General features: G+C 40.3%; 1 protein-coding gene and 1 long non-coding RNA gene across 3 annotated transcripts in view; both read right to left on the bottom strand.

Moving 5' to 3' along the window:
- LOC133615729 (hyaluronidase-2) overlaps positions 1-15,129 on the bottom strand; it is a 98,840-nt gene extending 83,711 nt beyond the window's left edge. For both annotated transcript variants that reach the window (XM_061974528.1, XM_061974531.1), the window contains exon 1: positions 14,833-15,129. The gene's annotated coding sequence lies outside the window, so the exon portion shown is untranslated. The remainder of the gene's footprint in view (positions 1-14,832) is intronic.
- Positions 1-19,661, bottom strand: part of LOC133615792 (uncharacterized) — a 517,593-nt gene that overhangs the window by 472,544 nt on the left and 25,388 nt on the right. The gene's annotated exons all lie outside the window — the stretch shown is intronic.

Raw genomic sequence — 19,661 nt, 5'->3', positions numbered from 1 at the left:
TCTATTTATTTATATATATTTATTTATTTTATATATATATTATATATATTATTTATATATATATATTTATTTATATATGCACCTTATTGCTTTTTTATCCTGCACTACCATGAGCTTATGTAACGAAATTTCGTTCTTATCTGTGCTGTAAAGTTCAAATTTGAATGACAATAAAAAGGAAGTCTAAGTCTAAGTCTAATACGAGAGAAAGAAGGTGCCAATCTGGTAACAAATGAAGGAAGAATTAATTCCCAAGAAAAACAGCACGGGGTGCATCGTCTGGCGGTGGTTTGGCTTCAAGCGGGAATATGTTGAACAAGTATGCGGCTCGTGAAAAATCGAAGCGCCCAGCACTGAGAAACCATTTTGTAAGTGTTTGGCTCTGTATTTTGGAGCTAGTTTAGCAGTTTGAGGTGGCAGCGTTTTCAAAAAGGCATGCACAGAGAATAAAGCATTGCTGCTGGCTCGAGTGCTGGCCAGGCTCCTTGGAGGTAAGTGTCAAGTACACTCAAGTAAGAATGATTTCCCCCTTTCTTCTCAATGACAGCATCTCAGTTACATTACGGCAATTTCCGCGACTTTCCGCATTTGGTTTCTGTTTTTAGCGATCCATTCGCGATTCCAATGACGCGTAAATCTATCTTTCGCGTACCCTGTAATCGGAAGTGGGGCAGTAAAAGGCTGTTCCGCCATGTCTTTTTTTATGCTTTGCAGCGGCACCTGAATGCATGTGACAGATTGTCAGCTAGATAAATAAAGTACAGATAGCCGTATCCTGAGTCCAGCATTTTAAAGGGGAACATTATCACCAGACCTATGTAAGCGTCAATATATACCTTGATGTTGCAGAAAAAAGACCATATATTTTTTTAACCGATTTCCGAACTCTAAATGGGTGAATTTTGGCGAATTAAACGCCTTTCTAATATTCGCTCTCGGAGCGATGACGTCACAACGTGACGTCACATTGGGAAGCAATACGCCATTTTCTCAAACACCGAGTCAAATCAGCTCTGTTATTTTCCATTTTTTCAACTGTTTTACGTACCTTGGAGACATCATGCCTCGTCGGTGTGTTGTCGGAGGGTGTAACAACACGAACAGGGACGGATTCAAGTTGCACCAGTGGCCCAAAGATGCGAAAGTGGCAAGAAATTGGACGTTTGTTCCGCACACTTTACCGACGAAAGCTATGCTACGACAGAGATAGCAAGAATGTGTGGATATCCTGCGACACTCAAAGCAGATGCATTTCCAACGATAAAGTCAAAGAAATCTGCCGCCCGACCCCCATTGAATCTGTCGGGAGTGTGTGAGCAATTCAGGGACAAAGGACCTCGGTAGCACGGCAAGCAATGGCGGCAGTTTGTTCCCGCAGACGAGCGGGCTAAACCCCCTATCGACCCTAGCTTCCCTGGCCTGCTGACAATGGACAGATCAGCTTTCAGGAAAAGAGCGCGGATGAGGGTATGTCTACAGAATATATTAATTGATGAAAATTGGGCTGTCTGCACTCTCAAAGTGCATGTTGTTGCCAAATGTATTTCATATGCTGTAAACCTAGTTCATATTTGTTAGTTTCCTTTAATGCCAAACAAACACATACCAATCGTTGGTTAGAAGGCGATCGCCGAATTCGTCCTCGCTTTCGCCCGTGTCGCTGGCTGTCGTGTCGTTTTTGTCGGTTTCGCTTGCATACGGTTCAAACCGATATGGCTCAATAGCTTCAGTTTCTTCTTCAATTTCGTTTTCGCTACCTGCCTCCACACTACAACCATCCGTTATCTGTTGAATCGCTTGAGCCGCTGAAATCCGAGTCTGAATCCGAGCTAATGTTGCTATAGTTTGCTGTTCTTTCCGCCATGTTTGTTTGTGTTGGCTTCACTATGTGACGTCACAGGAAAATGGACGGGTGTTTATAACGATGGTTAAAATCAGGCACTTTGAAGCTTTTTTTAGGGATATTGCGTGATGGGTAAAATTTTGAAAAAAACTTCGAAAAATATAATAAGCCACTGGGAACTGATTTTTTATGTTTTTAACCATTCTGAAATTGTGATAATGTTCTCCTTTAAAGGTCCTCAAAAATACTGGTACTCTGTATTCATCTCGAGAGCGCCACCATCATTACATTACCAAAAAAGCCACACTTGGTCAACTCCCATCGGCCTGTAGCTCTTACACCGATAGTGGCGAAATGTTTTAAATGCCTGGTTACCCAACCGCCCCATTAATGATGCAGTGTCTACAATCCTTCCTACCTTGATCAGAAGAACACCTACACAAGGCTTCTGTTCTTGGGCTTCAGCAGTGCATATACTGTAACACAATCATCACATGGTGACGGCGTGGCGAAGTTGGTAGAGTGGCCGTGCCAGCAATCGGAGGGTTGCTGGTTACTGGGGTTCAATCCCCACCTTCTACCATCCTAGTCACGTCCGTTGTGTCCTTGGGCAAGACACTTCACCCCTTGCTCCTGATGGCTGCTGGTTAGCGCCTTGCATGGCAGCTCCCGCCATCAGTGTGTGAATGTATGTGTGAATGTGGAAATACTGTCAAAGCGCTTTGAGTACCTTGAAGGTAGAAAAGCGCTATACAAGTATAACCCATTTATCATTTATCATTTATTTATCATTCTTGAGCAGCTGGTGAAAAAACTGCAGCTGCTGCTGCGTTTTTAACTTCCCAACCCAGCATAGAACTAACGTAGAAATAACTAAGTAAGCCATCTAAAGAACATTAGTCCAAAAAAGGAGTTGGATACATTCAGGGCGAGAGAAAATGGAAAGGCCACATTTATAAAAAAGGCAAAGTCTGGCGCTACTATTACATTCTGACGTTATTTTGAAGGCCAAAATGTCGCTTCAAGATGTGGCTGCGAGAAACCGGATGTGTTACATGGAACAGACGTTAAAGACGTGCATTGTAGAACAAGCTTTGTCGTCTGCATATACATACAAAATATGATAGAAGAAGAAATAAACAATGCCAGTAAGCAGGCCATTATCTCCCATCAAATATGTTCTCCAGACGTAAAAGGAACCTTTCCAAACTATACGCGATTTGTCCATGAAACTCTATCCAGAAACGCCCATTAGGTTTGTGTCATAATAGAAACACCCAAGCTGCAGCTGGACCCTTCACCCATCATCTTCTCCTTGTTACCATCTGGAAGAAGATACAGAAGCATCAGCAGCAGGACTAGCAGGAAACAGAATTATTTTTATCCACGGGCTTTAAGACTGATTAACAGCTTGTGCCCACTCTCCAAATATACCCCATAATCCAACTGGACTAAATGTGAGAGCCAAATTAATTGTATGTGCTATTTTAACTATTTATTAATCCATTTGCTCCAAATTGAAACTATTTTTTTTTAAAGTTTTTATGATTTTGCACTGCAGCACCGGTTGAGAACAGCATTAAATGTTGTAATGTATATTTATACGCTCTGGGAATGACAATGATTTCTGATTTGTTCAGATTTTGTCAGAAAAATAATGGTAAAAGAAATGATCTGTTCTACAGTCAGAAATGTAATTGTACTAACTGGTGATGTAAAAATTACCTGTGTTTAATTTAAAATTCAAAAGTGTGATTAATCCAATTTAAAGGGTTTTATAATTTGACAGTACTACTTTTAACAAATTTTTTATTTAAAAAATCAAATAAGACTAAAAAAATACACTCGGCAGAGGAAACATTAAATATGGTGCTGGCCCCTTAAGAGCCATAATATTTTTATTTGAGTGTTTAAATGTTTAGTTTCTTCTGTTTTAATTTGTAAAGGTTTTATTGATAAAGGCAAAACAAGTTCACACGCTCTTTATTTTACATCACTTCCTGTTGTAGTGTAGACGCTTCTGTGTTATATTCATTGGAGTATATTAGGGCTGCAACTAACGATTAATTTGATAATCGATTAACCTGTCGATTATTACTTTGATTAATCGATGAATAATCGGATAAAAGAGACAAACTACATTTCTATCCTTTCCAGTATTTTATTGAAAAAAAACAGCATACTGGCGCCATGTTCTTTCAACTTGCCAAATAAAACAAGGAAAATGTTACAAAAACGCACAGTTTTGACACCCCTGCTATAGATAATAAAAAATTAAATGTGATAAATCTATGGATAAAAAGCAGAGCCTGGCGACGCATGCGCGTTTATCATAACTCTCTCTCTCTCTCTGTCTCTGCCCCTCCCTCACCAATGCTGCTGCACGCACAATTTGTTGTGTTTTTAACCCCTTCTTAACCCTGAACGTACATTGAAAATACACGCAACCATAACTCAAAATGCCGGACATTTGAGGCATTTAAGAAACACCGCCCGACAGCCCCGCCAAAGAGGACATGTCCGGTGAAAAGAGGACGTATGGTCAGGACCTAGCCCGCTAGCAGCGATCGGTTTCACGTCCGGTGAAACCGATCGCTGCTAGTCCTCTTTTGCTAGCATGCTAGCAGCTAACGGGCTACGATAGACTGACCATACGTCCTCTTTTCACCGGACATGTCCTCTTTTGCGGAGCTGTCAGGGCGGAGTTTCATAAATGCCTCAAATGTCCGGCATTTTGAGTATTGTTTACACAATGTGCAGTACGCTACTTAATATGTCCGTGTGGAAACTCGTTCGGTACACTTCCGCACCGAAACGAAACACCCGTACCGAAACGGTTCGATACAAATACACGTACCGTTACACCCCTATTATTTTGATTATTGTTTCTCAGCTGTTTGTTAATGTTGCAGTTTATAAATAAAGGTTAAAAAAAACAAAAAAAAACGTAGCCTCTGCGCATGCGCATAGCATAGATCCAATGAATCGATGACTAAATTAATCACCAACTATTTGTATAATAGATTTTAATCGATTTAATCGATTAGTTGTTGCAGCCCTAGAGTATATACTGTATCGATCACTCTGAGAGCACAGGTTGTGCACAATTGTATAGCCATACTTGCCAACCTTGAAACCTCCGATTTCGGGAGGTGGGGGCCGGGGGGCGTGGTCAGGGGTGGGGCGGGGCGTGGTTGGGGGCGTGGTTAAGAGGGGAGGAGTATATTGACAGCTAGAATTCACCAAGTGAAGTATTTCATATATATATATATATATATATATATATACATATATATACATATATATATATATATATATATATATATATATATATATATATATATATATATATATATATATATATATAAATCTCCTGACGATTGAGGGTACCCCCCCTCATGAAACAGGCCTGTAGAGATGAAATAGTCTTGTGATTTTTTTCCCACACATACATATATTGCGCTCTACTACGGTATCGAGCACTATTTTTTGGATAACCTTATTAAGACATATATATATATATATATATATATATATATATATATATATGTATATATGTATGTATATGTATATATATATATATATGTGTATATATATATATACATATACATACATATATATATGTATGTATATGTGTATATATATATATATATATATATGTATATATATATATATGTATGTATATATATATATATATATATATATATATATATATATATATATATATATATATATATATATACATCCTGAAAATATGCAAACAAAACTGTGTTTAGATAATTGATACTTCAAACTTGCATAAATAAATCTTAAGGAATATAACATAACTTGGCTTCTGAGAGTTTCAAAATGTAATGAATAAAATGCTAAAGTTGTTGATAAACAAGCAATTATTTTAATAATTAAATATGGTCATTTTAAATGAATTATTATGATATTTTAAAATTAATTATTTCAAATATGTTTATTTTAATGTATAATTCTATGGCTGGATGTAATAAGGAGTCAGAAAAAATACAAATAAAAATACAATTAATTTTGATGTTTTTAGCAAAATATAGGAAAAATGTATTTCGTTTTTGTTTTTTTAATTAGTAAATATATTTATTTTTAGGTAAGATAAACATAATACAATTTATCTCTAGTGTGGATGATTTAGTTCTTGTCACCCTGTTGTCCTCCCGTCATGAAAAAAGGCTGTCCTCACTCAGGTCCGCATGGAGCTGGAGGGGGCGTGGCTTCCAGCTCCGGCTGAAAATCGGGAGTTTTTCGGGAGAATATTTGTCCCGGGAGGTTTTCGGGAGAGGCGCTGAATTTCGGGAGTCTCCCGGAAAATTCGGGAGGGTTGGCAAGTATGTGTATAGCTTAGTTGCTCGGACAGCAATGGGTTTATACAAGTTTGTGGTATGGATTTTCTGAATGTGGAAAGACTAACAGGGCTGCCAAGTTTCAAAACATGACAAGAGTGAGACTTTAGTGGGATGATGCGTTTGAAAAGAATGTGGCCTTTATTTTTTATTTTTTATTGATTTGGCCTGTTTTAACGTCGATTTATACCTAAGACTGATGTCCTCACCACCAACAGCTATCCCTGGACGATGGTTTCCTAATGTTCGTCTCAATTAACCAGAAAATACAAATGAAAATCATCTCCACTGTTTTCTCGGCTGGCTCTTCTGTCTCATCCTCTGCATTTGTATTCTCAATTTGTATATCTTCTACATATCTGTCCTCAATCCTTTCTAATCTCTCCATCCTCCAGTGTTGCCAAGTCCTCCGTAAGAAAAGTAGCTATTGGCTGTCATAAAAGTTGCTAGAATTTGATAGATGACCACATTAGCTCATTTGCATAATTGATTATAATGGACGCCGTAGAAGAGGAATAACGTAGTGGGAGGCATAAAAAGTGAAATAAAAAATGCAATATCTAATTATATTTGTAACATTTTCTTCTGTTGATTCATTGTTCAGTTTTACATTAAGAGTATCACATTTGTTTAAAAGACTGAAGGGTTATGATATTCACGAACAAACCAAATCTATTGACTGGCTCATCAACATGAACCATAGGTTAGTTTTTATTTGAAGCATGACCGTGATGAAGCACTTACATTAATCTCCCACTGTAAATCAAGGCAGAAACAGCTGCAACTTTGCACAGAGTGGGTGTGTATTACTTCTCTGCTCTGACTGGAATGCAACTTAAAAGTACAAGAAAATGTGTTTTCAGTGCAAGGTGCCTAAAGAGCAGACATTCAGTAGACAGAGGACCGCCTGTGAATAGGCATATAAAGTCCAAAAAAAGCTAGTAGCTTTTGAGAAACACCGTCACTTAGAGGAGAATAAAATATTTGATTTAGCTAGAAAGTCGCTAAAGGCCTACTGAAATGCGATTTTCTTATTTAAACGGGGATAGCAGGTCCATTCTATGTGCCATACTTGATCATTTTGCGATATTGCCATATTTTTGCTGAAAAGATTTAGTAGAGAATATCGACGATAAAGTTCGCAACTTTTGGTCGCTGATAAAAAAGCCTTGCCTGTACCGGAAGTAGCAGACGATATGCGCGTGACGTCACAGGTTGTGGAGCTCCTCACATCCGCGCATTGTTTACAATCATGGCCACCAGCAGCGAGAGCGATTCGGACCGAGAAAGCGACGATTTCCCCATTAATTTCAGCGAGGATGAAAGATTCGTGGATGAGGAAAGTGAGAGTGAAGGACTAGAGGGCAGTGGGAGCGATTCAGATAGGGAAGATGCTGTGAGAGGCGGATCGAACCTGATATTCAGCTGGGAATGACTAAAACAGTAAACAAACACAATACATATATATACTCTATTAGCCACAACACAACCAGGTTTATATTTAATATGCCACAAATTAATCCCGCATAACAAACACCTCCCCCCTCCGGTCCATATAGCCCGCCAATACAACTCAAACACCTGCACAACACACTCAATCCCAAAGACCAAAGTACCGTTCACCTCCCCAGAGTTCATACAGCACATATATTTCCCCAAAGTCCCCAAAGTTACGTATGTGACATGCACATAGCGGCACGCACATACGGGTAAGCGATCAAATGTTTGGAAGCCGCAGCTGCATGCATACTCACGGTACCGTGTCTGCGCATCCAACTCAAAGTCCTCCTGGTAAGAGTCTCTGTTGTCCCAGTTCTCCACAGGCCAATGGTAAAGCTTGACTGTCATCTTCCGGGAATGTAAACAATGAAACACCGGCTGTGTTATCCGGCACAACAGTCAGGGGGTGCATTCTACGGCGGGGGTGCGTTATCCGGCACAACATCTGCCGCAATACACCGCTTCCCATTTACAGCTTTCTTCTTTGCTGTCTCCATTGTTCATTGAACAAATTGCAAAAGATTCACCAACACAGATGTCCAGAATACTGTGGAATTTTGCGATGAAAACAGACGACTTAATAGCTGGCCACCATGCCGTCCCAAAATGTCCTCCACAATCCGTGACGTCACGTGCAGGCGTCATCATACCGAGACGTTTTCAGCAGGATATTTCGCGCGAAATTTAAAATTGCACTTTAGTAAGCTAACCCCGTATTGGCATGTGTTGCAATGTTAAGATTTCATCATTGATATATAAACTATCAGACTGCGTGGTCGGTAGTAGTGGGTTTCAGTAGGCCTTAAGTGGACAACAATGCGCTGAGGTGTGTGTGTGTGTGTGTGAAAGACACCATGACCCGCCTTACGTTGCTTCTGATTGGGTTTAAATTGTGTCGTGCCTTCTGTGGTTGCCTAGATTTAGGCACAAGGATCTATGGATTGGTTGTATCCGTCAGTCGGTTACTTGAACTACAATATGTCACGAGGGAAAAAGTTTATTAATATTAAAACAAATATAGAGTAGTGGATAGGGAAATATGAGCATGAGAAATGTCAAGTGTGGCGTGAGAATGGGTTAAATTGCGTGACTCACGCTCAAAGCGTGAGGCTTGGCAGCTCTGCCTTAATGGCTCTTGTATTCATGCTGGCATTTAAGCTAGGTGGTCAGCCATTAGCGTGCAAGCTTACTTTTCAAGTGTTATTGATTTTTGAGTTTATCGAAATGCGTTCATCAATCGCAGTTTTACAATAATTTATTCAAAATGGTAACACTAACCGTTGTGAGTTTTACCGCAGTTAATTCCGTTAAACGTTACATTCCTACACACGTCTACCAGCAAGGTAAAAAAGCATATCACCCAAAATTATTCCCGGGCGCAGCCACCACTGCTGCTCACTGCTCCCCTCACCTCCGAGGGAGTGATCAAGGGGGATGGGTCAAATGCAGAGAATAATTTCGCCACACCTAGTGAGTGTGTGACAATCATGGGTACTTTAACTTTAACTATGGCTGGCGCAAGGGTGGCCAACCACTCAGAGACCAAGAGGTACACTTTTTACTGTTACCACAAAGAGCCATATCATACACTTGGGCACACATTAACATCACCCCAACCTTTCTACACACACACACACACACACACACACACACACACACACACACACACACACACACCTTTGCTCAGCTAGATTTATTGTAAATGTCACACCAACATGATAATGACAGAAATGGACACCTACATTACTAAGACCACAAGCCAGTCATTTTCAACAATGAACTAGGGCTGGGCGATATATCGATACACGCGATATATCGCGGGGTTGTCTCTGTGCGATATAGAAAATGACTATATTGTGATATCGAGTATACGTTCTCACGCAGTTGCTTTTAGCTGCGGGCATTAAACTACATGCTCTACTCGCTCTTTCCTGTCTCTCCTTGTCACAGACAGCAAGCGCACCTTCTTACACACATCACATACTGTCACGACATACGTCACATACGTATACGCCCTCCCCAAGCAGAGAGGTAGCAGCATGGCTAACGTTAGCTGTGATGCGAGCGGTAATACGAGCGAAAGAAGGTGCGAATCTGGTAACAAATGAAGGAAGAATTAATTCCCAAGAAAAACAGCAGGGGGTCCATCGTCTGGCGGTGGTTTGGCTTCAAGTGGGAATATGTCGAACAGACAACCATAATTTGTCAAGTGTGGGGCAAAAGCGTTGCTATAAAAAGTAGCATTACTGCTGTAACAAACAGTTCAGGGTGTCCCAAGTTACCGGAGTGTGTTAGTAAGGAGGAGGAGTTTTGTCCCTCCAGAGTTGTTGCCGTAGGGCTGTGACGTAGGGTGTGTGTGGTTGTGGAAGGAGGTGTGTGATGTTGACATTAAAGAAGCGGTGGCTACCGAACCTGCTCTAATGTCTCCCGTTTATTATTTTATTAGATAAGTTCACTGTATAGGCGAACCCAGGACACTCGGCTGCACTGCTATTATGTAGCATCATTTGAAAAGTCACCCGCTAGACAGTGAAGAGGGCTTACTCCGCACGTCAATATCATTCGGTGCCACACGTCCACACCATCAAAATGCCGAGGCAAACATTTCCAGATCAACACCGTATGAAAAAAATAGTGATTTTTTTAGTTGTGATTTCCTTCTCGACATGAAAGTTTAAAAGTAGCATATATTAATGCAGTATGAAGAAGAATGTTTTAATGTAGACACATAGAATCATCATACTGCTGTGATTATATGCATCAAGTGTTCAGTCAAGGCTAAGGCAAAATATCCAGATATATATCGTGTATCGCGATATGGCCTTAAAATATCGCGATATTAAAAAAAGGCAATATCGCCCAGCCCTACAATGAACATTGTGTATACCAGGGGTCCCCAAACTACGGCCCACGGGCTGGATCCGGCCTGCCAGCATTTTTTAAAATCTGTCCTTTCTAATCCATTTTTACCGCTTGTTACTCACGGTGTCTCCTAGCCGCTCAGGCAAATCATATTGTCTAAAAATGCATTTTTCCATCGATAACATGACATCAAGTGTGCACTCTTTCAGTCAATTAGTGCGCGAGGAATATATATATATATATATATATATATATATATATATATATATATATATATATGTATATATATATATATATATATATATATATACCAGTGACGTGCGGTGAGGTTCATGACTGGTGAGGCACTGACTTCATCACAGTCAGATTTACAAACATATGAACCCTAAAGAGTATCTTCTTCACCATTTGATTGGCAGCAGTTAACGGGTTATGTTTAAAAGCTCATACCAGCATTCTTCCCTGCTTGGCACTCAGCATCAAGGGTTGGAATTGGGGGTTAAATCACCAAAAATGATTCCCGGGCGCGGCGCCGCTGCTGCCCACTGCTCCCCTCACCTCCCAGGGGGTGATCAAGGGGATGGGTCAAATGCAGAGGACAAATTTCACCACACCTAGTGTGTGTGTGACAATCATTGGTACTTTAACTTAACTTTAACTTTACACATACAAACTGTAGCACACAAAAAAGCACATTTAATTAAAAAACGTTATTATGGTCTTACCTTTACTTAGAAATGCGCCGCTGTTGTGCTGGATTAATGAACCCCCTGACGGGAGTGTTATATCAACTAAAGCCCTCACTTCAACTTTCCACGTGCAAGATTGAATCTATTTAAAAAAGTGTAACCGAGGGTTTATAAATGTCGCCTATACTGTATGAAACTACAAAATAACAAACACGGAGGCTCCAGTTTAAACGAGGACCACTTTATTTACCTTCTTTCAAAAACTTCCGCTCCACTCCAACGTGTCAAAATTCCGCTCTTAGCGCCTTCAAAATAAGAGCTCAAGGCATATACTGTATAACAGCGCATAACAGGAACTTAACATCACAAAGAGGAAAGCCCATAAAAATAGGTTACAAAAGTTATTTAATAAGAAGCCAAAAAGTGCAAAAACAATAATGTTCGTGTTGGAGGAGTTGTGAATTAGGTACACCTGCAGTCTGCAGGTGTACCTAATGTTGTGGCCCTGCAGTCATTCACAACTCCTCCAACACGAACATTAGTTTTTGCACTTTTTGGCTTCCTATGAAATAACTTTTTTAAATAGATTCAATCTTGCACGTGGAAAGTTTAAGTGTGGGCTTTAGTTGATATAACACTCCCGTCAGGGGTTGCCGTGCATTCTACGGCGGGGGTGCAGGAGGCGAGCCTCAGCCAGTGAGTCTTTTGCAGCCGTTTTATGATCGCTCAGCACAAGAAATACGTTACACACATACAGTTGTTGACAAAATACACTGTACATTATATACCTCAGCTAACTAAACTATGGAAATGTATAATATAATTCATATAGCAATACAGTCTCACTGCACAGCAGGCCAGCAGTTAGCCGAGTCCGCAATCCATGTTGAGGCACTGAGTGACGTGCCTCGACTGGCTGCTGTTCACCGCACCGTCTCTTCTCAGTATTTGAACGGCAAATGTGAAAATTCAGCGATTTTGAATACAAATAATCTAAAACTGGTGAAGTCAAATGGAAAATAACTCTATAGTATAATCACTGGATACATTTAACAATTTAATATATGTTTTTTTCTTTTTAAATTTTTTTTCTTTCCATGATGGCAGGTGAGGCCCCGCCACCTGCCTCTAGTGACTGCACGTCACTGATATATATATATGTATATATATATATATATATATATATATATATATATATCCATCCATTTTCTACCGCTTATTCCCTTCAAGGTCGCGGGGGGCACTGGAGCCTATCTCAGCTGCATTCGGGCGGAAGGCGGTGTACACCCTGGACAAGTCGCTACCTCATCACAGGGCCAACACAGATAGACAGACAACATAATAAGATAAATAAATTAAAAACATTTTCTTGGTGCACTAATTGTAAGTGTATCTTGTGTTTGTTATGTTGATTTAATAAAAAAAAACAAAAAACGATACCGATAATAAAAGAACAGATACCGATAATTTCCGATATTACATTTTAAAGCATTTATCGGCCGATAATATCAGCAGGCCGATATTATCGGACATCTCTAATTCAGGAAATGTATTTGATAAAAGCCAACACCAAGAATAGACATTTGAAAGGCAATTTAAAATAAATAAAGAATAGTGAACAACAGGTTGAATAAGTGTACGTTATATGAGGCATAAATAACCAACTGAGAACGTGCCTGGTATGTTAACGTAACATATTATGGTAAGAGTCATTCAAATAACTATAACATATAGAACATGCTATACGTTTACCAAACAATCTGTCACTCCTAATCGCTAAATCCCATGAAATCTTATACGTCTAGTCTCTTACGTGAATGAGCTAAATAATATTATTTGATATTTTACGCTAACGTGTTAATAATTTCACACATAAGTCGCTCCTGAGTATAAGTCGCACCCCCGGCCAAACTATGAAAAAAAACTGCGACTTCTAGTCCCAAAAATACGGTAGTTGTGTTTATATAAATTCCGATTTGGGTATGTTTTTTAATGTCTATTGTTTTTGTGTTGGCATTTAAAGGGGAACATTATCACCAGACCTATGTAAGCGTCAATATATACCTTGATGTTGCAGAAAAAAAGACCATATATTTTTTTAACCGATTTCCAAACTCTAAATGGGTGAATTTTGGCGAATTAAACGCCTTTCTATTATTCGCTCTCGGAGCGATTACGTCACAACGTGACGTCACATCGGGAAGCAATCCGCCATTTTCTCAAACACAGAGTCAAATCAGCTCTGTTATTTTCCGTTTTTTCGACTGTTTTCCGTACCTTGGAGACATCATGCCTCGTCGGTGTGTTGTCGGAGGGTGTAACAACACGAACAGGGACCGATTCAAGTTGCACCAGTGGCCCAAAGATGTGAAAGTGGCAAGAAATTGGACGTTTGTTCCGCACACTTTACCGACGAAAGCTATGCTACGACAGAGATGGCAAGAATGTGTGGATATCCTGCGACACTCAAAGCAGATGCATTTCCAACGATAAAGTCAAAGAAATCTGCCGCCAGACCCCCATTGAATCTGCCGGAGTGTGTGAGCAATTCAGGGACAAAGGTCCTCGGTAGCACGGCAAGCTATGGCGGCAGTTTGTTCCCGCAGACGAGCGAGCTAAACCCCCCTGGATGTCTTGGCTCACACCGACCCAAGATGATCAAGAGAAGAATATCGACCCTAGCTTCCCTGGCCTGCTGACATGAGGGTATGTCTGCAGAATATATTAATTGATGAAAATTGGGCTGTCTGCACTCTCAAAGTGCATGTTGTTGCCAAATGTATTTCATATGCTGTAAACCTAGTTCATAGTTGTTAGTTTCCTTTAATGCCAAACAAACACATACCAATCGTTGGTTAGAAGGCGATCGCCGAATTCGACCTCGCTTTCTCCCGTGTCGCTGGCTGTCGTGTCGTTTTCGTCGGTTTCGCTTGCATACGGGTTCAAACCGATATGGCTCAATAGCTTCAGTTTCTTCTTCAATTTCGTTTTCGCTACCTGCCTCCACACTACAACCATCCGTTTCAATACATGCGTAATCTGTTGAATCGCTTAAACCGCTGAAATCCGAGTCTGAATCCGAGCTAATGTCGCTATAGCTTGCTGTTCTTTCCGCCATGTTTGTTTGTGTTGGCTTCACTGTGTGACGTCACAGGAAAATGGACGGGTGTTTATAACGATGGTTAAAATCAGGCACTTTGAAGCTTTTTTTAGGGATATTGCGTGATGGGTCAAATTTTGAAAAAAACTTCGAAAAATATAATAAGCCACTGGGAACTGATTTTTTAATGGTTTTAACAATTCTGAAATTGTGATAATGTTCCCCTTTAAGAAATGCTGCCCACAAAGACACAAAAGCCCCCAAAAAGTTGTAACATGGATGACGATTGCTCAGCTGCCAATTGAGGTCATTCATGATGGTGGTTCAAACTACTGAAATTGCACTACCTTGGTTGCATTCAAATTTAGAGGTTTACATATTCGATATAAAATACATAGTAAAACTTGAACCATAAACCACTCAGTTCAAACAAATCCTGATTAGCCGATGTCAAGATGTTGTGAAACTCACCGAGGCCACGTCGGTGCTCTCCTCACAGCCTGGACATTGTTTCTCCTCACGCCTGCCCCATCAATCCTCAGGTTTGCTCTTTGCAAAAGTCTTACCCTGGATTTGTGAGGGCGTGGAAGAGCTGCACACGTATAAGATGCAGCAAAAGGACCCTAACCTCCATATGAGAGAGGGGCCGGGAGACCGAAAAGGAAGGACGGCAGAAGAAATGAAGAAAGAGGCGAAAATCAGAGAAGGTGTTGTTCGAGGAGATGGAAAGATGAGTGGGCGAGAATGTGCGTGTGTGCGCACGCTAAGCTTCCTTACTGCGAGATGCTAAGCGAGGTCAACGTTGACCATGCCGGCTCACATGACCATCGACACCGCCTGTAATCTCATAATCTTCTGCTCAACCACTGCTGTTCTTGTCCAAACAAACACTTGACATGTTGGATTATCTCACCTGCCTTCCTCTACCTGCTTACACGCACTTCCTCCAGCTCTTCCTCTCGTATTTGTCAACTATGTCTGCCTCCCTCCTTTTCAGTCATAATGTGCCCGCCTCACCTGACTCTAGTGACAGTTAGATTGTTTGTTTGCATTTCAACAGTTGTTTTTCTCACTACAACAGAGAGAAAACATTCTTGCTCAGGCACACCCTCCTGGTTTTTGAAGTATGCATATTTTGCTTTTTGGCGCCAGCGCTAGACTAGATCTGACCAATCTAAGTCTAAAACTAGATCTGACCAATCTAAGCCTAAAACTAGATCTGACCAATCTATGTCTAAGACTAGATCTGACCGATCTAAGTCTAAGACTAGATCTGACCAATCTAAGTCAAAAACTAGATCTGACCAATCTAAGCCTAAAACTAGATCTGACCAATCTAAGCCTAAAACTAGATCTGACCAATCTAAGCCTAAAACTAGATCTGACCAATCTAAGCCTAAAACTAGATCTGACCAATCTAAGCCTAAAACTACATCTTACCAATCTAAGTCTAAGACTAGATCTGACCAATCTAAGCCTAAAACTAGATTTGACCAATCTAAACCTAAAACTAGATCTGACCAATCTAAGCCTAAAACTACATCTGGCCAATTTAAGTCCAAGACTACATCTGACCAATCTAAGTCTAAAACTAGATCTGACCAATCTAAGTCTAAGACTAGATTTTGACCAATCTAAGTCTTAGACTAGATCTGACCGATCTAAGTCTAAGACTAGATCTGACCAATAAAAGTCTAAGACTACATCTGACCAATCTCAGTCTAAGACTAGATCTGACCAATCTAAGTCAAAAACTAGATCTGACCAATCTAAGCCTAAAACTAGATCTGACCAATCTAAGCCTAAAACTAGATCTGACCAATCTAAGCCTAAAACTAGATCTGACCAATCTAAGCCTAAAACTACATCTTACCAATCTAAGTCTAAGACTAGATCTGACCAATCTAAGCCTAAAACTAGATTTGACCAATCTAAGCCTAAAACTAGATCTGACCAATCTAAGCCTAAAACTAGATCTGACCAATCTAAGCCTAAAACTACATCTTACCAATCTAAGTCTAAGACTAGATCTGACCAATCTAGGCCTAAAACTAGATCTGACCAATCTAAGCCTAAAACTACATCTGACCAATCTAAGTCTAAGACTACATCTGACCAATCTAAGTCTAAGACTAGATCTGACCAATCTAAGTCTAAAACTAGATCTGACCAATCTAAGCCTAAAACTACATCTGGCCAATCTAAGTCCAAGACTACATCTGACCAATCTAGGTCTAAAACTAGATCTGACCAATAAAAGTCTAAGACTACATATGACCAATCTCAGTCTAAGACTAGATCTGACCAATCTAAGTCTATGAGCATGAACTGATAAAACCTACTCAGATACGAGGCGAAATGTCTTCTAAGACAAACCAAACAGTCCAGTTGCGATCGATTTGAATGCCCTGAGATCATAAATCGGATTGACTTGAAATGTCTCACATAGGTCATTGCACTCCAGCCCTCGTTTAACCTGCTGACAACAAGGTGTCTTTTACTAGTAACTTGACTTCAAAACACGAGTTGTTGTTCACAATGTTTCGTTTTTCATGGTAAAAATGAGATGGATCATGAGTTTACTGCATCCTTTTAGATTTGAATGCGTCAGAGACGGAGGACACATATTTCAATGCTTTAGGGGACTGACAAGCACATGTCTGTACAATTTTCCACCTTGTCTTTTAAAGCATTTTGAGCACAACCCACAAATGCCATTTACGGCCTTGTGAAATGTAATATTTTTCATTAAAACACCTTTTAATGCGGCGTGACTGTTCACGTTCCCCTGTCAAGACTGCACATCCAAACAGCAAATGAAAACGCACTTTAGTACATCGTGTGTTGAATATTTGCCACTGCACTTAAATGGCACTGCTCCTTTTTTATATAAAGGCTGGCAGATTCACGAGAATTTATGGTGATGATATTGTTGATAACATCTTTATAACATCATCTCCCTCTCTTTTTATACCTACCATAATCTATTCTGCACTAACCTCATCTTCTCCTTCATTGTGTGTGCCTTGTCTCGTTTGTCCTCATACACTATTTCCACCATACCACACCTTTTACATTCCATCTCTTCCCCGCAGACGGCTTGTCATTTTTCCCATTAGACCTGTCACTGCACACTCTATTTGGCCAGAGAACCACACCTGTGCCCATCCATTCTTTTTCTATGAATTTTCAGCCTTCTCTCAAAAATCATCCACAGGCTGCCTCCGGTCTTTCTCTCTGTGCTGAATGTAGCATTTTATGTTTATTGAAATTAAGACTATGATGGATGAATGCGGGTGTCTGTATTTTGATTATCCTGTGCATATTTTTATGCTGATGATTCATATCAGTGCGTGGACCATTACAAGATGTTCAATGTCTTTGATAAAAGCATCTGCAGTGTGCTTCATTTATTTGCGCGTTCCAGCTCTGGAATGTTTCCTGCAAGACTTCAGCCACCTCTCCTCTCGTGCATGAGTGTGAATAAATGTTTGATTGTGGTCAGAGAGGCCCTTGGCGCAAATTGGCAGCCGTCTTTCCGTCAGTCTACCTCATACTTGCCAACCTTGAGACCTCCGATTTCGGGAGGTGGGGGATGGGGGTGGGGGTGGGGGGCGTGGTCGGGGTGGCGCGGGGGGCGTGGTTAAGATATATATATAAGAAATACTTGACTTTCAGTGAATTCTAGCTATATATATATTTTTTTTTAATTACATATATATATATATATATATATATATATATATATATAAATAAAAGAAATACTTGAATTTCAGTGTTCATTTATTTACACATACACACACACATAACACTCATCTACTCATTGTTGAGTTAAGGGTTGAATTCTCCATCCTTGTTCTATTCTCTGTCACTATTTCAGAACACACACATTATACAAATATACATTATAAAATCAATAAGGAAACGGGAGCTCTAATTTGGGAGTCTGAATTAGGATCAGAAGTTCGCCATTTTGTATTGATTACTGCAGCTGTGCACTGGATTCATTCACAAATACAAACTACAACTCACAAACACTTTAGAGTTAGGCTCCACCATCAGAATGTGTACTTAAACTTATAAAGATCACATGGATATTATTCAGTGAGTTGATTCACCAAAACTAAGCTGTTATACAGGAGGAAAAAGCACACAGGACGTTTCAATTGTTCACAGACTGGTCGCGCTCATCAGAATGACAAGACACTTTCGGTCTGCAGGTGATAGCATTCAACTGGGAAGAAACGCCCTACTGCCCCCTACTGACCAATGTGAATACTGATAAATGTGTAATGACAGCTCCAAAAACGAATTCAAACCACAAAATAAAATAAATAAATCAACACAAAAATGTGACACATTATGGGTGGGTCACATATGCATGTACAGTAGATGGCAGTATTGTCCTGTTTAAAAGTGTCACAACATTGCTGTTTACGGCAGACCAACTGCTTTACAGTAGACGAAAACTTGACTGCTGTTGTGTGTTGTTGCCACGCTAATGAAACTGCCTAACAATAAACCCACATAAGAAACCAAGAACTCGCCCTCCATCATTAGCTGTTTATATTGTGGGAAAGCGGACGTGAGAACAGGCTGTCAACACGTCACTCAGGTCCGTATGGAGCTGGAGGGGGCGTGGCCTCCAGCTCCGCCTGAATTTCGGGAGATTTTCGGGAGAAACTTTGTCCCGGGAGGTTTTCGGGAGAGCCGCTGAATTTCGGGAGTCTCCCGGAAAATCCGGGAGGGTTGGCAAGTATGGTCTACCTCAGGGCATTCGGAAAGTATTCACAGCGCTTCACTTTTTCCACATTTTATGTTACAGCCTCATTCCAAAATGTCAACATTCTACAGACAATACACCATAATGACAATGGGAAAAGTGAAACATTTTGCAAATGTGGGATCTTGGCCGAGGATGTCGTTGTGGCTTGTGCAGCCCTTTGAGACATTTGTGATTAAGGGCTATATTAGTCAACTTTGAGTGATTGATTGACATTAAAAATAAGTGAATAAAGAAATTATTCACAGACTTTGTTCAATACTTTGTTGAAGGCCTACTGAAATGCGATAAACGGGGATAGCAGGTCCATTCTATGTGTCATACTTGATCATTTCGCGATATTGCCATATTTTTGCTGAAAGGATTTAGTAGAGAACATCGACGATAAAGTTCGCAACTTTTGGTCGCTGATAAAAAAAAGCCTTGCCTGTACCGGAAGTAGCAGACGAGTAGCGTGACGTCACAGGTTGTGGAGCTCCTCACATCCGCACATTGTTTACAATCATGGCCACCAGCA

The sequence above is a fragment of the Nerophis lumbriciformis genome, linkage group LG01 (assembly GCF_033978685.3).
Source record: "Nerophis lumbriciformis linkage group LG01, RoL_Nlum_v2.1, whole genome shotgun sequence".
Lineage (NCBI taxonomy): Eukaryota > Metazoa > Chordata > Actinopteri > Syngnathiformes > Syngnathidae > Nerophis > Nerophis lumbriciformis.
The sequence above is the reverse complement of the archived record's forward strand: the minus strand, read 5'-3'. Positions and strand labels throughout refer to the sequence as shown.